The sequence below is a fragment of the Numenius arquata genome, chromosome 1 (assembly GCF_964106895.1).
Source record: "Numenius arquata chromosome 1, bNumArq3.hap1.1, whole genome shotgun sequence".
NCBI classification, from domain to species: Eukaryota; Metazoa; Chordata; class Aves; order Charadriiformes; family Scolopacidae; genus Numenius; species Numenius arquata.
The window spans coordinates 74,812,842-74,840,403 of NC_133576.1; the positions used below are offsets into that span (position 1 = coordinate 74,812,842).

Below are 27,562 nucleotides of genomic sequence, written 5' to 3' on the forward strand. Positions count from 1 at the left end.
TATCTGCTTTGATGTGCTCACAGCTACCGGAACAACGGAGTGAGCAGGGAATAATAAAACTGATTAACTGTAAAAATGAGTGCAGATCAACTGGCAGTTATGAGATTTGTCCAATATGGCTGTGCTTTGTAATAAATCTGGGTCTCCAAGGACCCCATGACTGAAGAACGCAAGCAGAGAGCATTTGCCATGATAGTGTGTGTAAGCAAGTTGTTTGGATGTGCAAATATCACTCTGTATCCCGCGCTCTGCCAGCAGGTCCCCATTGCATACCTACACCAAGTGACAGTCAAAACAAACTGGGTGTGGTATTGCATATGAAAAAAGAAAAGAAAAAAGCCTGCAGGATAAACCACACAGGGTAAGCAGCCAGAAATACAAATGGTGTGTTCTCCAGCACTGCTTTCCAATGTTTCGTGTGTCTCTGACTCCTAAGCATTTCCCTGTGCCAGCCTGGGTTCCCTGCATTTATTTACTTCTATGAACAATAGCCTGCCTTTTCTTAGCTGTCTTTCAGAGACCCTTTAAAGACAGCACCCTCTGAAGACCATCACCTTCTGGAAGGGACCTTTTGTGACAAGAGCTACGGCGCAGCGCAACCCAGGCTGCAGCGCTGCAGAGTAAAAATCTCACCTGTGGGAGACAGAAATCCCATTTTTCAAGAAAGTTCCAGCTTTAATATGTACCAACAACCTCCAGAGAAGAAAGAAAATAGCTTTTAAGTACTTTTCCTCATTTCTTTTGGAAATCAGAAAATGCTGACGTCCCAAGGTAGGGCATGACTAGTGGAGCCAGGTTGTGTGAGTGAGTACCTGGCGATCACAGAGACTTCTCTCATTATATTCTCTGTCCCTGCTGTCATGAGTTGGCATATGATGGTGGCCTAGGACAGCCCTGGCCACTTCTTCAAGCCCATGGTGTGGTGGGGACATATTTTCTCACAGTCCAATGATGTTACACTACACTGTGCTGGACCAGAGGAGTCTTTGATGTTGTGGATGAGGATCAGTGGGTGACAGTCCTGCTTTTCTCCTTTGGGCTTTTACATCAGTGAAACTCCCTCTCCAAGCTGTTGATGCTAGGATAGCTGTCTGGGGGGCTGTCCTCGCAGTCCTGAATGAGGAAAACCCTTCTGAGAGCCTCTGCTTTGCTCTGCGGGAACACCCCTCGCACATCAGCTCAGGTCGAGGCATGTTCCCGTTAGCATGAGATCTGGCATGCTGCATGGTGGGACCTTCTTCCCCTGGACACTGCACTTCATGTGCATGGCAGTCACTCCAAGATGTTTCCGCAGGTCATGGCTCATCTTCCCAGTTCATTGTAGATATTCAAAATCAGAGCAGATTTCACAGCCTAACTCTCTGAAATGCTGCCCTCCCATCAGGAAGTAGTCTAGTATTAAGTCCTTGATTATCCCTTCCAATCTTTGTGGATATCTCTTTGGAAAGTTCACAGAGACCATGCCAAAAGAAAAAGTGGTGGGGTGAATGAACTCAAGCCAAAACAAAACAGAATAGTGCAGGACTGAGAGAAAGACCCTAGAAAATATAGCAAATATTGGGGGACCTACTTATTGATGAAAAATTGAAAATCCAGAGTTGTTTCAGCCACAAAAACACAAGAAGTGAAAGGGACTGGCACCTTAAATAATGTACAGAATATAAGGAAAACCCATCAGTTAGCTTTTGTCCAAGCACATTACAGCTGAAGAGCACTGTATTTTTAGGAGTATAAAGTACAAAACCTATTGACACAACAGCTTCTACCGATGGCAGCCATGTCAGATGCAGTGCCAAGCCCCTCTTTCTCACTGTACTTCTATTTATCATCCACCACTGCTTTATATTTTTATTCTTTTACCAGATGTTCACTGCATACCTTACTCACAGATGTCTACGGCATTGTGAGCCACCCTATTGCGCTCCCCTGGTGAATCTTCATCCCGCCTGTGCATCCCATCTGCTTTCAAACTTTCAGAGGTTCAGGGTCTTTCGCCCAGCCCTGCTGGCACGGTGTCTCGTCTTGGCCCTCAGATGTCTCAGTACCTGGAAGGCCCTTGACTCTTGCATGCATGTTTGTGTGAATTGGGGGCACCCAGTGAGTGGGAGGTTCGACACAGAAGGGGTGGTTCTGCTGGTGGCTGGCTCAGAAATGGTGTTGCACTGGATGGACCTTACTTTGATGTGTTTCAACCTTTCTGACCTTCCTGTGCTCAAGAACAGCTTGGATATCCAGCCCTTGCATGTCTTCATGCTAGCTCCAGTATATCTTTCCCAGAGATCCAGTATGAGGTCTCTCCTGGTTCAGTAATTCCTTCAGCTTCCATCTCCTTGGGAGAGGAGATGCCATTGACAGGGACTTCTGCCAGCTTTAACATGAGGAATCCTCTTGTAGGCTGCCTGTTCCTCAGCCTACTGATCTCTCTGAAGTTTCAAATTATTTCTTTGGGTTTTTTTCATTAGAATATTTTCAAGCTACTGCCTAATTGGAAAGGTACTGTTCCACTCATTATTTGAAATACCGTGATAGTTAAGGGAATGTAGATGATGCAAAGCAGTTTCTGAATCAGAGGCACCTCGGTTATAGAGAAAGCTCAAAATTTGCAGGTCTGAGGGGAAAAAATGCTTCAAGCAAACCTCTCCCCTTCCTCCCTGTGCCAGGATCCTCGCTGCTGTAAGCCATCTACCTCAGGGACTGTCTAATATCCATTTGGTCACATCTGGTTCTGCTCTTTCTATTCAGTCCCCTGGTTCCTGCTGCATGTGAGATTTTCTTCCAGACTTGTGGTGATCTGGCTATGAAAATGTTTCTGGTCTGGTCTCATCTGCTAGAGGGTCTCCATGGCAGCTTCAGACACCCTGTTAGCAGAGGTGGTTTCTCAACTTCAGCCCCTTCTGTGAGAGCAGCTGGGAAAATGGTTTCCAATTTTTTTTACGTTGGAGGCAGGCAGCTGCCCTGGGATCGGTGCTGGTGGCTGCTGAATTTTAAGCCACTCAGTCAAAGCTGGGACGATTTTCCCTCCTTTTCAAACTCTGTTCTACTGAGGGAGAGCTGCAGGTCTTCCTGTGAGATTGCCTTATTCCCAGCAGAGATGGGAAACATGGATTCAACACAGTTCAAAGATCCTAATAGTTTCCATGTAGAGGAACTCCCCTCGATTAGAAAACCAGTGGTCACAGGAGCAAGGACTCCACGTTGCCCGCATCCCTTTGACTGGCTCGGCTGGTTTCCTCCAGGGTCAGTGCAGGAGGCTGCAGCCCTGGCAGGGGCTCCGTGGTGGGCTTTAGTCTGTGTGAGTTACTGAAGGTTGGTCGTGCAGGAGCCCTTCAGCGTACCTGGGCATCTTCATATGCACAGGTATGAATGAAACACTGAAAATAAGAAGGCCATGTTTGACTGCAGCATGTAAATGCATTTATATCTTCACCAATTGTCTTGAGAAATGTCGTTAATCTTCAGTAGATTTTATCAGGAGCAAGCTGTCTTTTGTGAATTTTTTTGTTTTACTTTCCCCAGTTCCATTACCAGATGCAATACTTAGCAAAATTCCCTCCATACCTGTGGGTTGGCAGCCGCAGTGGACTGTTCCCCTCCATCTGCATGGCTTTTGGGTCATTTGGCAGGTTTCAATTCTGAACCCTTTTTTTTAAAAAAAAAAAGCAACACAGCTGATTTTCTCTGGGCTACAATAAAATAAGTGTCTAAAAAGATCCCTCCTTCCAAATCCATATTTTTGATGTTACCAACAGTTTTGTTTTCCTGTTTAGTTTCCTTTATACTCACTACAGCAGCTCTTCTCCTTGTCACGTTCTACAGAAACAGGCACAAGTCCAGATTAGGATGAGATGCTTTCAGAAAGCAACCGTGTTAATTACTTAGCACTTCCTAAGCACCAGGCATTCTTTACTAGCACACCTTAGAACACTTAGTTAATTCTCAGATGAAGCCCAAGGGAGCAGCTTGCGAGGGTCACCCATGGAAAGCACCTTCATGACAGTGTGTGTCATGTATGTGGAACCATCATTTAGTCCCTCTTGGTGACCAGATGAAGTGGTGCTATGTGGATGTGAGAAACAGGAAAAAAGAAGTTTTAGTCAGTGTAATTGTTCTCGTTCTCCCTACATGAAAACTGGACCTGCTGCATATTCTGGCTTAGGCTGGAGAAAGCCCAAAGGTAAGAGGAGCATCTTTGTCTCCCCGGTCCCATGCCACACACCACCTGCGGTGGAAAAAGAAGCAGTTTGTTTGAGTTTAGACTTAGTTCAGCAAGAAAATGATCTCTTGTTAGGAAAGGCCTTTCTGTCTGTCATGCTGATCATAAATCATCTCGTGTGATTTGCGTGCTACTTGGGCAGAAAGGCAGCTGAAGGCTGTGCACAGCGTACAGCTGAAAGATGCTGTTTATAACTGGAGGAAAACGAAGTTCATAACATGCTTTAAGCTGTCTGTGTCAGCTGATTATTTTTGCAGAACACAATAACATTTCCTACCGAGGACAGAAGCTGCTTCTTTTTTTGTCTCTTCCACCGTGTGTTAATCACACTTTGTTTTGTTGCATCCTCGCAGCTCTCCGACCTGTCCTTTTATGTACATTTTGTCCCTCTTGACAAAGAAATTGGGTTTGTGGCCCAGAGTATTTATTTGCAGCACCCTGATAGCTGTGGTTTTCTAATATCTGCACTGGTCTTGGGAGGAGAGGAAAGACTAATACCTATGGGGTGAAATCATGGCTTGGTGGAAGGCAATGGCACCATTCCCGCAGGCTTCGCTATGGCCAGAATTTCACCCCAGGAATGCCTAGGGAACTAAATATCTTCACCATCTCCACTGACTGCCCGCCTCGCTGCTGAACCAGGCGCCCGCAGAAACTCCTGTCAGCTGCTGCCTCCACACAGCCCCAAAAGGAAGGAAAAAGAGGTCTGGTGGCTGCTCCAGGGCCAGACTGCTCCCCTGTTTAAACCCTCAGCTATTGCTTTTCTTTCTTTTTGTCCCCTAATTCATTATACCAGCAGTGATGCTAAAGAAGCTTGGCTTGTGCCACTCAGGCTGGGAGGAAGGTGCCTGTACCTGCTTCGGCTGGTGCAGGGGGACCGCAGTGTCCGCAAGACCCACCGGCTGACTGTGCTAGCACAGAACTGCCAGACGCAGGCACGGAGCCAGGCCCGCAAAATAACTTGCTCATGTCTTCAGTCTGACTCACTGAATGTGCAGAGATTTGCTCCCTAAGTTGCTTTTTGCAGCTCCGCTCTGTCTCGAGATGCTCCCACCTGCTGAAGCCTTTAGTCGTTCTTGTGTCTTAAGAGCCTTGTTTAACAAAACCTGCTAAACCTGGGGATGATGCTGAGCCTCTGCCAGCAGCCCTGACACCCTGCACATCCCCAGGAGCTGGGCTACAGGTGAGTGATCCAGCTCAGCTCAGCTCAGGTCTGCAGTGGGTCCATACCGGTGTGGTACATGATACCCTAGTCCTCTGCATCCCAGTCCTTCACCCGGGAGAGTTTGTGTGAACGTAAATCAAAGGACAGTTTAGGAGAGCTGATACCCTCTCTAGTTGTCTATTTTAGTACTTTTGGTAAGATTATAGCTGTTGACCACCTTGTAGAATATGGTTTCATGACCAGCTCAAGCAATTTTTCATGGCTGCTGAAGGCATAAATTATTAAATTACTGTGGTACACTGGGATTGCATCCACAACTTCCATAAAGTTTATTACTCAAGCTTCAAATGACAGCAGGGGTAATAACAAATGACTCTTCTGCTTATCCGTGCCTTGGGCATCTGTTGCAGAATTTTTTGCCCTGCACTGATGAGCAGAAGGACTGTTCACAAACAGGCTGTATTTTTGCAATGCCACTGAAGGATCATTCCCCCCAAAACAGACTTTCCTGTCCTGGACCTGGGGCTTGTGAGGCTGAACGTCAAAGTCAGGCAGGGGACTTGCTCTGGCTGAAAACTAAGTCTACCAAAACCACAAAAAGATGAGTAGTCCCAGCAGCACAGAGGAGGGCAGGAACCAGCCCAGAGGCAAAGCGGGGAATGAGATGGTTCCCGTCAGCAGCAGCCCACGCTTAGATGAATTTAAAGCAATGAGAAAACTTCACCTTCTCTGGCAAACAGTCTGGGGTTTTATCACAAAAGAGATTATTGAGGAACAGGGGACTGTCCATGCCCAGGACCAGGTGATGCACAGCCATCACCACAGCTGCAGGTTAGGGCCAACAGCCATGGCTTCGCTTCATGCACCCATGCTTCTTGGCTGGCAGGTCCTCTCTGTGGACCCACCTACAAAGCCACTGGTAATCCTATGGGGCACTTTGGCACTTACTGCTGGAGATCGGCTTTACTTCGCACCTGAAATGCGTGTGTGAACTTCGCACCTAAATCAGGCCCCTCTGGGTTCCATCCTGTCCTCCTGTGCTTTCTTCAGCAGACTTTTTTTACAGCAGCTTCAGAGCACTGAGACACAGTGAGGCAAGAGACGGCTTGCATGGCTCTCTGCACTGGAAAACAGGAGGTTAAATACTGTAAGATCTTGGCCAAAGCAGGCCAGAGTGTCCTCCGGGACCGATCCTTCCCTTGCTGAAGTCACTGGGAACTTTGTCTGATTTTTGCTGGCTGTTGTGAATTATTGTCTAAATTATTGCATCATTCTGGGATTGAATTTGCCACATCCATAAAGCGTTTATTATCCTGGGCTAGAATGGCAGCAATCATATTTTCTATTCTGTTTGTCACTGCACTGCTAGGCTTTTAAAATTACAGTCTGACATCTCTTGCGTACAGGGACTTCTTGCCATTCATTACCATAAAGTCAGGGTTTCAGCCACATTTTTATCACTGAGGATGAGCAGAATGATCACAAATCACAGTTCAAGTTTTATCATTTAAGATTCTACCAGCTTGGACCTCGTCTAGTCAAATAACATGGAAAAGAGAGGTTTGTGTATAACCAGCTCACCCCATTGGTTGATATCCAAGTAGGAACCACACGGGAAAGACGCTGCTTGCAGGGAATGTACCTGACCTTGTGAGCTTGGCATTTTTCTCATTTTCACCATTTTCCAGAAATGAAGCATAATGACTTGGGAGGGCTTATGTCCAGTAAGTATGAAATGAGTATATAGAAAAATGAGTATATAGAAATGTCATGGAAAATGAGATGCAGGCATTTACTCCTCTTATGTGCTTTTGCTGAAAATTACCTCATCCATGCTCCTTTAGCCTCTGCCATTGAAAGGCCTGATCCGAAAACCTCACAGGGCTTTCACTTTGAAAGAGGCTCCTAGCAAGTGTGTAGCCTCCTTGGAAAGACTGCGCAGCGATCCATCATTTTATCTGAATGAGGTTATCCCACAGTGCACCCTGGGATAGAGGCCCACACTGGGCCTGACCTGAAAGCAGAGCACGTCCTGAGGGTGTGAATCTCCCATACAGTACCTCTGCTTGTGGGTATTTAATTTTTGTGTTATTTGCTCATATATTTGGCATTGCTGCCAAAACTTTCATGGCCTTTGAAACGTGAAGGTGTGTACCGCACAAACAATAAATCAATAATCTAAGTTGAGATTAGTCATGAGCGAGGCAATTACCTCCCGGCAACCATTTAAATCAACTTCTTCTAACACTTCTGTCATTGCTCTTTACAGAGTCCAGAAAAATGCATGTGAACAGAAGAAGGTGCTGCCTTCAGCACCTTCGCACCTGACGTTACCTCCGCGTGTCGGGAAAGCTTGTCACGAAAAGGCAAGCGCCAGATACCTGCTTCCCTTGTGTTTGACATCGCTTGGAAGCATTTTGTGGCTTCAAAGCTAAGGCCTGGAAGGCTGTCAAGACAAAGATAACCCTCTGAGTGGCTTATTTATGAGACTTCTGCTCTGGGGGAAAGGCACATAAGAACGTGGGTTGAAGTGACTACCCCAAGGGCATTGGGCTGTGTTTTCCTCAACTGATGCCCAGCTCTTCTGTCTCTGGCCCACAAAGTCTCCTTGGAGCCCCTGCACCTGTGAAGATCCAGTGGCTCTCAGTGTGGTGTGGGCAGCAGGAGATGTGTGTGTGTGTACATGTGCCCTTCCAACCCTAGCAAGACCTCCAGTTTGCACTGATTTAGTCTCTGCGTGGCTGCACCAGCCCCACTTGCACACCTCCCTGACCTGGTTCCTGGCAGCTGGTTTCAGTGGCCAATGCAGGAGCATGCACACCCTGGAGGATGCACACCACCAACCCAATGTCTCCCACTAACTTCTAGCTGGCAGCAGTGGTAGGACTCATGGGAGACATTGCCACTCACTTTAGGGGTGCCAGTACTTTGACTTTGTCGTTTGGAAACACTGCTACTCACCACTTAGGGCATCAGAGGCTGCTGCCCCTGATCCCAAGAAGCACCAGGCATCAAGGGGAGTGGGTAACATAGGAATCAGGTGAGCATCAGCCCTTAATTGATGAGGACAACACCAGGCACTTTCCAGATATCTCTTTCCTAGTGGATCAAGCATCAAGGACAACACAGGTGGAGAAAGAGCAGGCAGCCAGACCCAGCAAAAGAGGGTGTTTCCTGACAGAAATAAAGTTCAGGCTCATCAAATGTATTCTAATTTTCAGTTTCTGTAGTTACGGACAAAGTTTCTTCACATGATCACATCAGCTTAAGCACGCAAGTCTTTCCAGGAAGAGTTTCATGCTGAAATTTTTGGCTTCTTCAGAGAGAAGGCTGATTGGGTTCCAGCTCCCCCAGGATAGAAGGGTTTCTGTATATGGGACTTCACAGAATCACAGAATGATATGAGGTTGGAAGGGACCCCTGGACTGGCACAGATCTAATAGATCTTCACACTTTTGAGCCTTGTCCCTTTAAAAATCAAGCTCACCACAGCCAAGCAAATACTTATTCAAACTGCACTTTGATGAGTTTCAAAAGAAATGAAGTTGTGGAAGGAAAACCTCGAGCACAAAGAGCATTCGAGTACAAGATAGCTTCCAAAAGTCTCCTACAACTGCGGTGCCTCTGGAGACTGTCTATTACAGCAGGATGAGCCAAACTGGAAAACTGTGATGTAGTTTTCTATTGACCCCCACCCAAGCTCAGCACTGTTTGGGCCACAGCTTTTAATCTGGCCTATCTTCAATTACTACTCTTGAAAAATAAAATAAAGCATTCTAAGAGAGTTTTAAAATAGCTCGTGTGACTCAAATCCGGCAAAAGCATGTCATTTTAAGCTTAAATAAAATGTTTTATCCTTAATTTGCCTTGCGACCTTCAAATCCACAAAATGAGGTGCTATTCACACTGCCTGCCTGGTATGACTCTTCTGGGCTGGGGCCAGAAGCAGATCCAGGTTTCCATGGGTGGAGGCAGGGACCAGCATTTTGTGTCTTCAGCGTTTGTGCAGAGGCCAAGGGGAAGCGTGAAGGGAGCAATCTGTGGCTGCATCTCTGTTTGTGAGACTCTGAGGGCGGGCAGCCTGCCCAGAGGGGCAGGGATGGCAGTGTGATGTGGAGAATGCATGTTCCCCAGCCTGGTGCTGCCCAGCAGCTTCTTTTCAGGAACAGTGGGCAGCCCTGCCCCTGCGAGGCTCTCCATGGATTTGCACGGCCGTTGGGACAAGATTGCTTTCTCCCATGAGCTTTGCTTTTCACCACTCCTTCTCTCAATACCTTAGAAGTAATTATGCTAATGTCTTCATGTACTTCTTTTTCCTTTTTTCTTTTTTTTTTTTGAGTGTAAATTCTTTCTTTTCACCTTCTTTCCTCTCCTCTTGAACACAAATAAACCCTCCCTTTGCTGCAGCAGCATTCAGTGCTGGCTCTTTGTTGTGTGGCGTCACACAAACCCCAGGGGACAGGTGACAGCACCTCTTCTGCAGATGTAAGGCCAGGTGTGTGGCTCAAGGACACCCTGGTGTGGCTTCATGATGCACTTATAGCTATCACCTCTCTTTATATATATATATATATATATATGTACTTATACAATCTGTATGGTGACCAAAGGCAGCACCTTAATGCTCCATCTAGACCCCAGCCTTTTGAACATCCTTCTTTCACTCATCTTCTGCCACATGCTAGCTGTGGAGTTAGAAGCACTGGTGCTGGCGCTAAAGCAAGGGGAAAATCTTGTATGGCCAGAGGTAAAGGAGAAGGTAGGAGGCAGTGTTTTAGCTGTGTGTGGACGTAGGCTGGCCTAAGGCAGCTCTGGCAGGGCAGGTCAGAACTACAGCTCTGCAGTGCCCCAGGTAGCCACAGGAACACTTTTCCCACAGAAGCACCTTTCCCAGCACCCCGCTGCCACGTATGTCATGGGTAATACGGTGGAAATGGACATCAGGAGTAAATCTGGCTGTAGCTTCAGCGCTTCATGGACAGCCTCTCCCCATAGCACCCCACCACTGCCCTTGGCTGCCTTAGACCAAGCCATTGCAGTGTAGCTACTTTAAACCGGGACATCCGCAGACCACTGGCAAAAGGTTGGATAAAGTGCTAATTTCAGAAATAGGAAGATATTTAACAAATTATGACTCTTTTCCCTCCCAAGCAAGTATCAGTGTTTGGAATAGTTGTGAGAAGGCGAGCTGTAAGCATCCCCCAAGCAGCCTGGCACAAGCTGGGCACAGGGACATAGAGGCAATCACCGTGATGCTCTGGTTAGCAAACGTGGCTAATCACTCTCATATTTTTCCTCCAGGCATAGACAGCCCAGAGATTCCCATAAAGACTCTGTTTTACAGTCTCCCCAAAGGGTAATTAGCAGCAGTAAAAATATTTTTGAAATTGCTGGCTGGTTAGTAGAGTGCACAACATAGGAGAGCTTTGAGCCCCAGCATTGGCTATGATGAGGCATGAAATGCCTCCAAACCCATGAGTAGTCCAAAACAAAAGCCTGTGTTTTGCCTCTCCATCATACAGCAGCAGCAGTTTGGGACAGGCAGGGGAGGCTTTGCTTCAGGCAAGACAGAAACATAAAACCCAAATATTGTGTTTAACCACTATCCAAGGAAAAGAAAAAGAAATCTCCCCTGTGGAAACTGAATTCAGAGATGTGCTCCTACGCAGGGATGGCTGGAGCCAGCAGGAGACATCATTTTGACTTACTTGAGGGCATTTGCAAGGGGAAGAAGCTTAGTGTGATGGTGTTTTACTGATCAAGCTTGTGTCCTCTCCTGAACCCCTCAATTGCCTCTTCGTGTTCAAACTTCAGAGTGCTCCTGCTCTTCTCAGTGTTTCCTTCCACGAGCCAGAAAGGAAAGGCTTGACAGGGGTGCGAGGTGAAAAAGGTGCCATGAGCTCTCTGCTGAGCCTTACAGCTTGCAAAACCCGGGAGCTGCTCAGGACTCACTGCCTTCAGCTCTTGGGGACAGCATATTTTTCCTTCCAAACTGATTGAAAGAGAGACCAAAAGGAAACCCCATGAACTATACAGTCACCAGTGATCGGGGGCTGGCAGGAACAAACATGCAAGAGTCAAAAGAGACAGGGCAAGTGGTCATCCCACCAGACCTCTAGGTTTCCCCTTCTTGTTGCCCTTTCCAGTGGATTTTGGGCCTCGCACCTGACAAAGCAGACAGCTTTGAAACTGCTTCCCACATGTTACAGGCAGCCTATTACCACTGTCACCCTGACAGTGAAGGAGACTGTAATATGCAAGTATTGTGATTGATAGTGAAACAGACTGTATTTTTAAAGGGTTATGCCAAGATCTTTTCCCTTTAATATTGCTTTAAACTACAAAATATTTAAAAATAGAACAGCTAGACATGACCAATACATTAATATTGGTTAATAGGGAGTTGGTAGGCTGGTCAGTTGTACATCCTCTGGAATCAAAGGCCATGTGAGAAATCACTAGAGCAGTACAATAATAGTCTTCGCCTATAAATCAATTGGAGCACCACATAACGTTATGCTTAAAGACCTTTTGCTCTGGATTCTTCTTTTCTGCGTTGTTCTTCACATCAGTTAATGTTGTACAAATATGGAAAAAAAAGAGGTTTCAATTTACAGTTCAGAAATAATTTTCAAATTTTCTGTGATTAGAAAATATCTGTCCATAAAATCACTATCAAAATTATCCTCCTTTCACTAACAAGTATCTCATTGTAAAACTGATTTCTGTAATGGCTCAGAAGGATATTGTCATTCTTTCAATAAAATAGTATACATGAACATATAGACTTGAGTTCCTGCATGTATCCTGTATGAATAAAAGACTTCATTTAAATTCCTTCCATTAGGGGCAAGAGCTAATTTTAAAAAGGGTGGATTGTTTTTTTTTAACATGGTGTATTAATAGTAGTCAATATTAAATTACCCCTAAAGGCTGCAAAATTGTGGAGGGTTTTTTTTTTTTACAGAGCAGATACAATGCCTAAATAATTTTCACAAGAATGCTCTGGATGAAAACAAATTTCCACAAGGAAAATATTTAGACGAATGAATTGGTCTGAGTTACTTGGCCTAAATTCCAAAATAGTATTCATACTCAAGTATTTTAAGAGCTTTGATGGGTTTCTGGTTGGCATTAAATGCAAAACATCAAATGACTTGTGAGTAGAAGTGGATGGAACAGTTTTTGATCCTTGACTGCAAGGCTGCTACCTTTCTTTGGTTCATTATTGGCAGGATTTGCTTCTACAAAGACATTTATGACAGCAGAGCAAGTCTTGCTTTACTGAGCTGATGCTATGCCATCCAGCTATAACAATCATATTTCAAATGTTTTGGGTTTGAAGTGTTTCTAGCCCTATACTGCCCTGGCACTGGAAGAGGCTGGACCTGACATTGGAGAGAAAGAGCATTCCTTGGGACCATCAAGAGCGTGCCCACCACTGTCCTTTGCACAGTGCATAACCACAGCCACTGCAAGGTTATGGGGTCTATGGCAAAGATAGACCTCAATCCTTGGGGATTTAAGGGCCCTAAGGAACCCTTAGCAGCCAGGCAGCTTTGGACACTGAAAGAGGGACGCGTTCTAAGCTCTCCCCTCCCTCCTCTCTGCTGCTCTCCAGCCAAGCATGCGCATATGGGGCTAATGCAGCGTGCAAGAGCACTTGGGGAAATCAAACATCTGTTTGATTAGGGATCAAAACATAATAAATGGATGTAGGTCGAGAAGTGTTGCCAGAAAGACCCAAGAACACACTGTTATTAAATACAAACCACCACCAAAGCTCTGCAATGGCTGATATGCTCGTATGACAAGAACGTAGTTGCTACTTGCCAATATCAGAGCTTGGAAGCTATGGGATGACGGCCTGTTTTTCCAAAGGCTTTCCTCATCAAGGGATGCAAGCCATTCTCATAAACCTAATAGCTGCAGGCCAGCTCGGAGTCCTGGGAGCCAGATCCTGCTCTAATTCCTTCTGATTGTAATGTGAAAGAACAAAGGGCTACATCCTGCCATTGATACTTTTTCAGGCCCCTTAATGGACATAGCTTGGAGACCCAGATATAGATCAATGGCAGGATATAGTCATAATGACCCAAACTGAGCTAAAAGAATGGCGTCTTCCTATTTCAGCTTAATATGACATAACATTTGCACATAATGGGGACCAGATTTTTCTTTTGAACAAGTTGTCAAAGTATCTGTTGCATCCCGATGAAGGAATGCTTGAACAGCAAATCCCAAACCTAACACTTCAATAAATCTAGCAAATTTGTCATATTATCCCACACTGAGAAGTCACTGCAGATCCTTTTAATTCAGCCTTTGCAGGTAGAGTATCTTGACTGAGACCGCAGCTGGAGTTGTCACCAGTAAAATGGGCCACCTTCAAAGATGATAGATGATGATGCTTCTCCACCACATTGGGTACCGACTTTGGCGTGTCGTTCAGTTTATGTGGGCCAACATCTGTGATGAAACTGTATTTCAGAGCTCACTAGCTACCTCTCAAGTCACTGAATATTTAACCTTTCTTTATAGTATGTGCTTTACTGCATGGATGATTAAAAAAAATCAGTCACAGAGGTTTCAGCTGAACAATATTTTTAGAAGCTAGCTTATTCTTGTACTGGTCGTTATTAGTCCAAACAACTCATGACAACTTAATTTCTCTTTAAACTTTTTCTCCTTCACAGTTGGAGGTAGCATTTCAAAATATCTGGAAGGGTGCTATTTGTTTTTCTTCCCAAAATCTCCACAAAGATGTTGTGGATAGCCGCAAGAGTATCATCCACATTCCTTTATGGTAGTACACGGGGATATGATTTATTCCAAACCGGAGTGTACTTTAAACACACGCCAAGCCAAAGCGCATCGAGTCCCAGAACGGAGCCCTGGAGAATCCACCTAGACTGTTGACAAACCTGGCTTGGAAAAGCAATCTCTACTCCGTCCAAGAGTAACAGGGTATATGACAGTGCTGCTAAAAACCTAGGAGGCTAAAGCGAACCAAGCAGGCCATCTGGGGCTGTTTAGCTGTTCTTGCTGTGTGATACCATAACTTGGCGTGAAGGGCTGGAGCCTCCAGCAAAATCAGACATGACAAAATCTTCTGAGCTGACTCAGAAACAATAATCGTTCTTTTCACTGCAAAGCAGCAGAAATCACTGACTTTTGCATATCTGAGAGTAATCTGACTGATAGGAGTGGCTGGGCAGCAGTGCCTTTTGCCTACTGATCACCTTGAAAACGTGAAAATGTTAAGAAGGCTTCATTAGGCTTTATTGCACAGCAAACATTTACAGTGTTGATTCTTGTTCTGGTAAATGACGCTACATTTATAATGAGGGCCAGTTACTGAAGCAGCGATCAGTCAGGATGGGCCCTCACCTCCTTTGTTGCTCCTCAGATGCACCGTGTCCCTCTCAGGCTGGCCTGCCCTCTCCCAGAAAAAGCTGGCAAGACAAAGATGCCTTGCGATGAAATACAAAATATTGGAATTTTTCAGTCTTTTTCCTTTATTCAGGCAAACTATGAATTAGTAAGAGTCTTTCAGTGTATGTCTTGGAGAGAAATGTCTGTTCCTCCTGCTTGCTGGGGTGAGACAAACTTGATCCTGATGTGACATGGAGAAATGGGGAGCAGGAGCCCACCTGGGATAGGCTTCTCCCCACCGGTGGCACCACATAAACAGAAACATCAGTGGAGTTAGCAGGGACAGAAACGTGGGGCCCAGACGCCCAGCATGATGCAGCCTCCAGCATGTGAGATGAGAGTTCTGTAAATTGAGGCTGCTGCAAATGTCTGTGCCTGGGGGAATAAAGATGTTTGAGATTACACAATGAGGTAGCCTGAGGTAAAGCCGAACATGCTTTTTACTAAAAGCTACTAAAGTTGGGGACCTCAGGAGAAAGCAGAGTAGAGCTAAACTCTTACATATTCAGCTGTGCATAGCTGGCAGCTGCTAGCCAGGAGGAAGGGCAAGTTTCCTTTATGTATTTCTTCTCTAAAACTTTTGCGAATGCTCCCTGTAAACACTGCCCCACAAACACCTTAAGGACACTTTTTGTGGTAGGTTTAAAAGTAGGTGAGTTCAGGACAGCTTGTGGCAACAGTAGGAGACTGCCACTCAGAAGAGGTGTAGGTCCTGCCCCAGCCTCTCTGGAGGTTGCTTCTCTGCTGCCTTACACCTTGTGAGGCTGCCAACTTCCCCGTCACCTGGGGCGTAGGGGTGATGTTCTGGTTTGGTAGCATTTTTACCCTCGCTCTGAGGGATGCACGTGACTACCCGCAACACAAGACAATGATGCCTCAAGCCATTTGGGGTTTGGTATTTTTTTGCCGCTGACATCTTCGTCTCACAAAGCCCCAGGCTTGCACAGGCTGAACTGTGCAAAAAGTCAAGCACTGACCTAAGCATTGTGACTGAGGACAGCTTGGTGGTGGTGGAAGGGAAAACAAGAATGTGTGATCCTGTGATTGCTGAGACAGACATGCTCCTGTAGCCACAGTTTGCTTTTGAATTTGAGGAGTTATTGAGAAATTTAGGACCCTGGAAAGTAATAAGAGGGAAAAAAGCCCCAGAAAAAGCCCAGGCTGGTTCTGGGAGCAGGAGAGCCAACAAAGTCTGATTTCTTGTGGGCTTCTTCTGTTTGGTGACCTTCTGTATCTTACTGCAATAACTCCAGCCACTGTCACAGCCTCTGCACTTGCTGTTCCTTGATTTTATGTTTTTGGCTATGCTTATAGAATAGAATCATAGAATCACCTAGGTTGGAAGGGACCTTCAAGGTCATCTAGTCCAACCATCAACCTAACTCTGACAAAAAAAACATCACTAAATCATGTCCCCCAGCACTATGTCAACCCATCTTTTGAGCACCTCCAGGGACGGTGCCTCAACCACTTCCCTGGGCAGCCCATTCCAGTGCTTGATAACCCTTTCAGTGTAAAATTTTTTCCTAATATCCAACCTGAACCTCCCCTGGCACAACTTGAGGCCGTTTCCTCTAGTCCTGTTGCCTGTGACTTGGGAGAAGAGACTGACCCCCGCCTCTCCACACCCTCCTTTCAGGTAGTTGTAGAGAGTGATAAGGTCTCCCCTCAGCCTCCTTTTCTCTGGGCTGAACAACCCCAGCTCCCTCAGCCTCTCCTCATAAGACTTGTGCTCCAGACCCCTCCCCAGCTTCGTTGCCCTTCTTTGGACCCGCTCCAGCACCTCGATGTCTTTTTTGTGGTAAGGGGCCCAAAACTGGACACAGTACTCGAGGTGGGGCCTCACCAGTGCTGAGTACAGGGGGACGATCACCTCCCATGTCCTACTCGCCACGCTGTTCCTGATACAGGCCAAGATACTGTTGGTCTTCTTGGCCACCTGGGCACACTGCTGGCTTGTGTTCAGCCGACAGTCGACCAACACCCTCAGGTCCTTTTCTGCCAGGCAGCTCTCCAGCCACTCTGCCCCAAGCCTCTAGCGCTACATGGGGTTGTTGTGACCCAAGTGCAGGACCCGGCACTTGGTCTTATTGAACCTCATTCCGTTGGTCTCAGCCCATTGATCCAGCCTGTCCAGATCCCTCTGCAAAGCCTTTCTACCCTCCAGCAGGTTGACACTCCCACCCAATTTGGTGTCGTCTGCGAACTTACTGAGGGTGCGAACTTACTGAGGGTGCGAACTTACTGAGGGTGATTATTGCCTATCTCATGTACAATTGAATTCATATGGTATTAGTTCCAAAAAAAAGAAAACCATACAGCCTAAGGAGAGGAAAAATAACTATAACTCTAAAATTAAAACAGCCAAAGAAACATCCATGTGTCTTTCCCAAGACTTCCAATCTCTTCCCAGTTCCTTCCTATGTCACCTGTACCTGTTTGTGTCACCTTGTCATCTTTGCTGCTGGACACGATGCATACCCTGGCTGCTGCAATATGGAGTGGGTAAGGATGGAGCTCTCTCTGGTTTCCCTTTCACAATAGCTTTTATTTTAATTTTTCTCCCCTACATGGCTGCTGATCTTGTAAGCATGTGGTATATTCAAAATTGCTACCTGCAGTCTTGCCTGCCCAAAATTGGCAGGGGAGAATGTGTGTCAAAATTTGTTTGAAAGGAAATTAAAGACAGGCACAATGGCTGCACAAGTCACATTGCATTTGGAAATCAGGCTAATATGTACTTTGATTTTTGTGTGTATAGGAGCTTTTGTCTTTAAATAACTGCCATTCCAGAGCTCTGTTTTCTTTGGCTGCTGTAATTATAGCATTGCAGATTTTTCTTCCCCTTGTTTGACTCCTTCACTTACTATACTTTGGGTTTCCTCAAGCCTGCAGGAGTGTGTTAGCTGCAAAATGACTGTCTATTGAACGAGCAATGACCCTTCATTTGTAAACTTATCTCATCATTAAAGGCTGAACTGTAGGATACATGCTGCTGCAGATTTACTCAGAGAAGGCAGATTTCTCTTCAGAGCTCTTTGGTGCAGGGCTATACATCTGACACCACAAGCAGAAAACGCAACAAGCCAATTCAACCCACATCTACTTCCAGCTAAGTTGTGTGGTCCCTGCAAAGTGAAGGCAGTCCAGTCTGAGCTGGAGAATGGTGACCTGTGAGAGGCCATGCCCGATTTATTTTCTTCACAGAGAAGTAAAGAGTGTAAATATCACACTCTGTGCTGCGGATGCACCACCAAGACTGATGCAGACTGAGAGAAAAGATCTCCCTTTTAACTGCTGGGAAGTCTGTGGAACAGGATCAAATCGTGAGATCAAAAACTGCACTCAGCCGCATAAACTGAAAGTTAACACAACGCGAAATCCCAGAGGCCACAAATGAAGAAAAGCAATGACTTTTTATGTTTCCTGTCTGCTAATGAGATACAACTGCACCTCCAAAATGGAGCCTGACACCTACAGCCAGAGGGGTTGGGTGGAACTCTTCCCAGTACAATCCTTCAGGTGCTCGGATGTTGTCCCAACAACCCCACAGCTGAAGAAATTGAAAGCAGAAGAATACCCTCTGGTAGCCAGGAAGATGGGCAGAAGGAGAGCCTGTCTGGTCTTTCTAATCTGTAATTGTTGTCCTAACATTATCTGGAAGGATAGTCCCACAATATGAATTTTACGGTGCTTGTTTCAGCCAAAATATGTGTTGCAGGTCCCACTCTTTTGGAAGCAAGAAACAACTTCTGTTTATAAATTCCTCTGCCATTGCAGCATTCTTGCCAGGACCGAAGGTGATTTCTGCTGACATACCCAGCTAAGTTATCGTGGACCACGTTTGTTGTGTTTCAGTGGTTTAACTTGTTTCTCTCTGGCTTAGGCACATGTGTGCTCCTCTGCCTATGCCTTGTACAGCAAATAATCATTAAATTAGCCACCCAGCCCTTCAGACACATGCATGGCACACAAGACATCCCAGGCAAAGCACTGTCTGGCCAAATGTTGTGATACAGAATAGCGAACTATCTTGGATTCCCCAAATTTAAATACTGAAGAGCTGTATGTTTCAGCAGGGTGCTGAACTGCAGGATGAAAAAAAAACCATGGCCATTTACCCAACATCCTCCATGCACACAACAGAGCTTACTGATTTCTTTAAAAAGCCAGATCAAAGGATTCAAAGGAAATTAAAGGGTTTGGATCCTTGACTGCCATGAATATGCCATGAAAACAATTGTTGTGGAGACTGTGGATGCTCAGGTCTTTCAGAGAAGCAGGGCTTGGAGGATAGTTCTTCACAGGTAAACTAATGAGGGCCATGTACCAAGGCGAAGGAGCACCGAAGGGCTCACATTTGTGCTGTTTAGGGCTCTTCTAGGTCAGGCTCACACCAGAGAGAGCTGTGTAGAGCAGTCCGAAACACAGCTAACCATGAAGTGTGCAGGCAGTCAGACATCCAGGGCTCTAGCTGACTCCTCAGCGCTTTTCTGTTGAGCAGAATGTTGTCCCCATAACATCTCACACTGAAGACTCCAAAAGTGAGAAGCTAAAACCACAATATCCTGTCAGGAGAAAAGCGAGGTGTTGGTGCTTATGGTGTTTTTAAGAGTACAGGAGTCTTCCCACCTGACAGCAGAGGCTGAACTAAAAATGACTTGCCATTGAAGCCTGAAAGCTGCGTGTTCCATTTGTGGACATGTCTTTTCGTTCAAATGGAATTTGGACAGTGTTTTGCACTGAGCAATTTCCAGAAAATCTTGTTCTTCATCCTGCTGGAATTTTCAAGGAGATATTTGCCCAGGCTGTCCACATGAGTGTCTCTTGTAATGTTTGATCCCTCAGAGAACAATCATGGATGAAATCGCAAAAAACGTTGTGCAACTCTGTTTTTCTCAATTAGGAGCTTGGAAATAACAAATATACTGGAATGTGGTTTCAGTCCATTCCCTTCTTTATTTGACCTCCTATCAAGAAGAGATAATATATTCTTCTTCTGGAATAGGAGCTGTGTCAGCCACATGTACATTGGCACATCTTTGAAATGTACAGGCTTACTTCAAAACATCTTTTGGAAAGAAAATTGCACTGAATATCTTCTTAAGTCATTGGCCCACCATGCAATGACAACACAGAAGTTTGTCCTGCTTTTCACCAGATTTCTGCAGTCCTCAACTGACTTAAGCCCTTTCAGCAGGCTCCCCTTTGATGGCTCTGAGGGTATCTGAGGGCATCCCTAATACCCCACTCCAGCAAACCCATCCCTCCACCCCAGATCCCAGCAAACCTCCTTTCACAGCCTCCTTGACAACCAAAAGGCCTGTACCTCCACAAGCCCCTTGCCTTCCCAGTGCCTGTGCAAGGACCATGCTGTCCACCAGCCCTGGGACCCGCTGGGGAACCAACCCTCCTCCCACTCCTTCCCTAAGCTGGGATCTGCCGCTGCCACTGTGAACCCCAGGGTCTGTGTGGCTCATGGCCGTAACCAGACACCTTTGTGGGCAGGAGGAGGCACCCCACCTGCCTCCATCTCAGCCACATCTTTGGGTTGCAGCTCCTGCAGTCTTCTCCTCACCTGTTTGCTGAGAGCAGAGAAGGGAGGCCAGGAAAAAGGGGAACAGCCAAAGAGTCCTCCTATGGTTGCTTGCACTTACTTTCCAGCAGGCATTTTGTGACTCCCCCACCCATGTGGGGCTCCATGTGGGAACACGGTTCGAGGCAACAAAGAGACCTTCCTTGTGTGGCTTGGCAAGCTGACCATCTTCACGGGCACCACCAGCCACAGCCACATGCACATCAGCCCCCTCGGGTCTGTGTAAAAGATGTCCCAGGTCTGCTGGCAGCACATCATTTCAGACCCACACTTCTTCCTAACTTTCCTCTCGCTGATGTGGAAACTTGTTCCCCGAGTCAAACAGCAGGAAGAAATAAATCGGTGGGATGTTTGGACCATCACAGGGGGATTCCTTGCTTGTCTGCAAGGATATGCAGATGGTCACCGCCAAGGTATTTCAGGAATGGCCATGGAGAGAGACAGGGTTGGAAAGGAGGTGGGAGGACTATGTCTAAATAAGCAATTGATTATGGTTTTTTGGCTTGCTGATTTTGCAATTGTCTTCCTAAAGGCCTGGCGGGAGTCTGTAATAGGGTTTTTAAAAGCTCATAGAGGCCATATTTAGCCTACAGCTGGTTTTTCCAATGCTCAGTTTGCTTTTAAAACATTACCAGATAACAAGTCATTTAATCTTTTGTGAAGTCTCATCCTCCTCCTCTTAAAAATGTATTCTTCTAACACCACAATCTGCTTCTTGTTAATCAAATTGGGAAAATGTTTGTGTTGCTAATATTTTTTTTTTCTATTTGATAGTGGAAGAGAAATTGTGTCTGTGTAAGGTAAGAATTTAAAATAGATCTGAATAGACAACCCAAATATACATCCAACATGTTCATAGACTCCTGGGTTCTCAGGAAAGGCAATTTCATCATCAGCCTGACCTCTGAATGGGCAAAATCCTGCCTACAGTTCATTACAGAGCTATTTTGAAAACACTGACTGCTTCTGGAGAAACCTGTGCGTCAGTAGAAGAAAAAAGGAGGTGAAACCATAGAATCATAGAAAGGTTTGTGTTGGAAGGGACCATAAAGATCATGTAGTTCCAATCCCCTTGCCATAGGCAGGGACACTTCCCACTAGACCAGGTTGCACAAAGCCCCATCCAGGCTGGTCTTGAGCACTTCCAGGGATGGGGCATCCACAATTTCTCTGGGCAACCTGTTCCAGTGTCTCACCCTCACAGGAAAGAATTTCTTCCTAATATCTAATCTAAATCTCCCCTCTCTCAGTTTAAAACCGTTACCCCTTGTCCTATCACGCCACTCCCTGGTAAACGGTTCCTCCCCATCTCTCCTGTAGGCCCCCTTCAGGTACTGAAAGGCTGCTATAAGGTCTCCCTGGAGCCTTCTCTTCTCCAGGCTGAACAACCCCAACTCTATCAGCCTGTTTTTGCAGGAGGGGTGCTCCAGCGCTCTCATCATCTTTGTGACCCTCTTCTGGACCCATTCCAACAAGTCCATGTCCTTCCTGTGCTGAGGACCCCAGAGCTGGATGCAATACTCCAGGTGGGGCCTCACCAGAGCAGAGTAGAGGGGCAGAATCACCTCCCACGACCTGCTGGCCACGTTTCTTTTGATGTAGCCCAGGATGTGGTTGGCTTTCTGGGCTGCCAGCACACATTGCCAGCTCATGTTGAGCTTTTCATCCACCAACACCCCCAAGTCCTTCTCCACAGGGTTGCTCTCCAGCCATTCTCTGCCCAAACTGTTTTTGTGCTTGGGGTTGCCATGACCCAGGTGCAGGACATTGCACTTGGCCTGGTTGAAGTTCATGAGGTTTGTATGGTCCCACCTCTCAAGCCTGTCCACGTCTCTCTGGATGGCATCCCTTCCCTCCAGTGTGTTGACAGTGCCACATAGCTTGGTGTCATCGGCAAACTTGCTGAGGGTGCACTCTACCCCACTGTCCATGTCTCCGACAAATATGTTAAAATAGCACTGGTCCCACTACCAACCCCTGAGGAACACAACTCATCACTTGTTTCCACTTGAACATGGAGCGTTGTCCGCAACCCTTTGAGTGCAGCCATCCAACCAGTTTCTTATCCTAATAACCAAGAGAAGAACCACAAGCTGCCTGTTTGCACAATTCATGCACACTAATCAGCCTCTTGATTTGCCCAGCATATAGGAGCTGATGTAACTGCCCTGAAATCCACTATAGATGTAATTGAAACCTGATGCAAAACTGGGCTTTCCTTACCAAGGGCTTGCTCAGTGTAACTGTGAAGTTTCAAAATTTTACAAGTGCGTTTTATTGCTTGTCCTGTAAAATAAATAAAATGCTGAAAAACTGGCTTTCTCCTCAGGTTTGCTGTTTTTGTAATGATTCCAATGACTACCACATCACTGAGTGTCTCTTAATACGCTTGCACAGACATGAAAATTTATGATAAACAGATGAATTTCAAGAAAAAGTATGACAGTAACTCAGCCTTGTCTTTCCGTGTTCAGCTGCATGGTTTTTTTATTATTATCCTCTACATGCTTTTTTCCAACCACCCAGCTATATGTTCCTAAAGAAACACACATTCTTTTCAACTTGGAACCATGCAAATATAGCAAGTCACCTAACTAGGAATATATAGGTCATGATATTACATGACTTAGTAAGCTCTGATTCAGTGACTTATGCTCTTTTTCAGTTACTTCATCATTTCAGCCAGTAGCTGCTGTTGAAGGAATCAAAATGAATACAAATTATTATGGTTTGAAATAACAAAAAGGAAAGGTGTTTTTCATGACAAATATCTGGTTTAAGTTTATTTTCTATTTTTCCCCTTTTACTTTCAGAAGGAAAATGTTATGTTTGTTTTATTTTTGTTAAGTCAAATGAATGGGCTAGACTCACTTGCTACCAAGGCAGCTATTTACTACTACCATTAGTCCCATTAAAATCAGAGATAGGCTTGAAGTGACCTGCAGAAGGAAGCACTTTGATGTACAGTAAAATGCCATAACTCTGCCGGCTCTGATGCACATGAGCAGGTTATGTCCCCTTTCAGGGGTACAAAATACAGATTACACTGGCTGCGACTTGCCACACTGCCCCTGAGTATTGCCTGCTGAGATGTTAGCTGTGACAGGCCTGGTTTGGAGGGGACAGTAAATCACGAAGTTGCCATTGGCAGGGGTGCTTTAAGGACAAGCAGCCACACTCTTTGCGTTTTTAATCCTTTCCACTCTAGCTGGCTGTGTGTGTCTCAGAAAAAAAAAAAAAAAAAGAAAAAAAAAATGGGCTCGCTTCGGCAGCACATATACTAAAATTGGAACAATACAGAGAAGATTGGCATGGCCCCTGCACAAGAATGACACGCAAATTCATGAAGTGTTCCATATTTTTTAAAATAAAATGGGATGAGGTTTAATAAGGTCAAGTGCCGGGTCCTGAATTTCGGTCACAACAACCCCAGGCAACGCTACAGACTTGGTGAAGAGTGGCTGGAAAGCTGCCCGGCAGAAAAGGACCTGGGGGTATTGGTGGACAGCCGGCTTAACATGAGCCAGCAGTGTGCCCAGGTGGCCAAGAAGGCCAACGGCATCCAGGCCTGTATCAGGAATAGCGTGGCCAGCAGGAGCAGGGAAGTGATGGTGCCTCTGTACTCGGCACTGGTGAGGCCTCGAGTACTGTGTTCAGTTCTGGGCCCCTCACTACAGGAAGGACATTGAGCTGCTGGAGCGTGTCCAGAGGAGAGCCACCAAGCTGGTGAGGGGTCTAGAGAACAAGCCATATGAAGAGGGGCTGACGGAACTGAGCATGTTTAGTTTGGAGAAGAGGAGGCTGAGGGGGGACCTCATTGCCCTCTACAACTACCTGAAAGGAGGGTGTAGAGAGGTGGGTGTTGGCCTCTTCTCCCAAGTGAATAATGACAGGACCAGAGGAAATGGTGTAAAGTTGCGGCAGGGGAGGTTTAGGTTAGATATTAGGAAGAATTACTTTACTGAGAGAGTGGTCAGGCACTGGAACAGCCTGCCCAGGGAGGTGGTGGAGTCGCCATCCCTGGAGGTATTTAAGAAACTTGTAGACGTGGCACTTCAGGGCATGCTCTAGTGCCCGAGATTGTTGGTTTCTGTCTGTTTGTGGGTGGGCGTGGGGTGTGGTGTTTTGTTGAGGTGTTTGGGGGTTTTTTGGGGGTTTTTTTGTTTTTTTTTTTTTTTGTTGGTTGGACTTGATGATCTCAAAGGTCCCATCCAACCAAAAATATTCTGTGATTCTGTGATTCTGTAAACATTAACCTCGACCTGGGATGAGAGACCTCTGTATATCCCAGCACTCCCTCCAGGAGGAGCCCTGGAGCCCCGGAGCTCTGGTGGGAATGACACAGCGGGCAGAAGGGATGGGGTGAGCTGGGACATGGTCCAGTGCAGGGGCTGCCATCAGGGACTGCAGTGCTTCTCGCATCTACTGCCATCCTTTGCAGGGGAAGGTGCAGGACTTTTTACATCTTCCAGCAGACCAGCTTTGGTACATGAGAGGGAAGAGATGTCCAGTAGGTTCTTATTTAATGTATGTATTGTTCGGGCAATTGAACGGATCAAATGTAAACCAGCTTTCAAACACACCGAGACATCACCCAACTTTGCTTTCACCAAAGTCAGCAAGAGTTTTGCCACTGATTTTACTCGAGCAGAGGAATGCAAATACTGCAGGACTTTGAAATCTTTCCCATACGGTGTACCCTCTAACTCTTCCTACCACAGGCTGCAATCTGAAAGCCAAACAAAATCAAGTAACATCTAGCCATTAGGAATTTAGGTCTTTTGGTAAACACTAAATGATTATACACGGTGTGCTTTGACAAAAAGGTTAGCTCTGATGAGGTGCAGATGAAGGGATAACTGGCATCAGCACTTGCTCTGCTTCCTTGTCCCCATTGCACATCATTGTACAACTGTCTGCTGGAAAGTAGATTGAGACCATCTTGCACAATTTTTTGCACAATTTGCTCAGTTCAACTATTGAAAAACTTTCCATTTATTTCCAACAGACTTTAAATTGGCAATTTCATTTACTCATGAAAGACTTTACAGCCAGACACAAGCCAGCAATTTGGTAGTCTCAGGGGAAAAAACTATAACTTAACAAAATTTTTCAAGGTCAGGTTGTGCCAAAGTAAGGTAATGTCCTTCCAAGAGAAGGAAATAGCTTTATTTATTTATTTATTTATTTATTCCAATGTATTATTTGTAGCTAGGGGAAGTGCAATATCTCTTACATTTGGCAAGGTCTTGCAACCAGCTCACATGATATCCTCATGCACATTACGAATATACAGTAAATGAAGAGAAATAAAAAAGTGGTTGGAAAACTGTGTTCAGAAAATTGCTATCAGTGATCTGTGATGAGAAAAGAGGGATGTGAGAAATGGACATTTACAAGGGCCTAAGTTTTTTGCTATTCAATATTGAATGAATAAGTCAATAATGCTTAGTTCTCAGTACTTCTCATTTTGTAGACCACTATATTGGGAAGGATAGTAAGCCCTTTGGTGAACAGGATTGGAATTCAAAAAGATCTTGATAAATGAGAATTATAGTTTAAAAAAATAATTCAATAAGAGGAATGTGAAGTTTCACATTTAGGTTTGCAACTTTCAGTGGCTTATAGGATGCAATGACTCAATATGTCAAGCTGTTATGAAAAATAGTAAAGAGTATGCTGGGCTATGCATATCTCTTCTGTACAACAGACTCCTCCTTTTCTCCTGAGTCATTGTGAGAGAAGGGAAAGTAAAATAGAGGCAGAAGGGGAAAGGAAAGTGCTTTTTGCACATTGCAGATGGATAAGGGGAACAGAACACAGTAAAACAAGCTTCAAGAGAGAATTATGCAAGGATTAAAACAGTGTTCCTTGTAAAAAAGACAGAAGCAGAAAGATTTGTGGTAATGTATAGGTTTTTCAACAAAGGGTTGAAAAATGTTTCATTTTTTTACCTTCACTTATATTGTGGAGATGTCAGAAAAGCCTCAATTACTGTGGTCTGAGCCAGACTACGTCTATTGACTTTGATAAAATAACAGTGGAAAGGCTGCCAGGGAGAGGAAATCCCAACACTTGAAGAAGTTATTTCAATTTTGCTGATGTCACTAATTAACATAGATTTAGTAGAAACATGTTCATCTCTTTAAGACATGCTTTTGATTGTGGGATAATACGTTTTTATAATGGGAGAAGTATGTCTTTCTGACACACTGCTTTTTTGGAAAGCAAATCAACTTTAAAACAAGAAGTCAGAAAAAAAAAAAAGAAGAAATCCAACTATTCAAAATGAAGAGGTAGAACTAAACTTTGTGACTACTCTAATATCTGCCAGATAGCCCTGGTCTCACAGAGGCAACGGAAGAGGGAGAGCTGTGATATTGTATGAAAAACAGAGTAGCCTCAAAACTTCACTGCATGACCACTGCACTGACATGCGACTTCCATACCAAAGCAAAGCCTTGTAGTGAAGGTGCACATGGCTGTGATGGAAGGAGAAGCTGGGAGATCAGGAGACTCTGAAGACAAAAGCACATCTTAGCAACGTACTAAATTTTTCTGTTTTCCCCAGCTAAAAAAAAAGTAAAATTGTCTAAACAATAGATAATTCCAGGAAGACTTGAGATATTCCCCTAGGTATAAAAGCAGATATAAATTTATCACTCTTCTTTTGCAGGAAAGAAAGTGCCTAGAGTAATCCCAGACAGTCACTGTTGTCTCCTCTTGGTATAGTTGACATTTCAGGGTTTTTACAAATATGTTGCAGTCACAGAGAAAAAACACAAAGGACCCACAAAAACAACAACAAAAAAACCTCTCCACTTTTTAACTGGACAAGAATGTGTAAATATAAACAGGGCTGCTGAAAAGTTCAGTCAGTCCCATTTATAATTGCAGGGAGACATAAGGTCTTTTGAGTTGAGATGGGCTGCATAAGTCTGAAGCCCACACATAAAAGTAACCCTGAGCACACTACTGCTGCTGGTTGTAAGAAGGTCCTTTGATGCTGGAACGTCGTTCAGTGTATATCTTTCTATGAGTGTCCTAACCTTTCCACTTTAAAATGCTTTTGTGCTACAGTAGTCCCAAAGTCCCAGATAATGAGGAAAAAGGAAAAAGGAGTGGATGTAAACAGACTTGAAGTCTTTCAAAC

The 27,562-nt window shown here is 45.2% G+C and overlaps 1 non-coding gene across 1 annotated transcript; it reads left to right on the plus strand.

Moving 5' to 3' along the window:
- The first annotated feature begins 23,665 nt into the window (after positions 1 to 23,665).
- On the plus strand, positions 23,666 to 23,772 carry LOC141473526 (U6 spliceosomal RNA). Its single transcript, XR_012463571.1, has one exon. It is a non-coding gene; the product is annotated as a U6 spliceosomal RNA (small nuclear RNA).
- Positions 23,773 to 27,562: the final 3,790 nt, after the last annotated feature.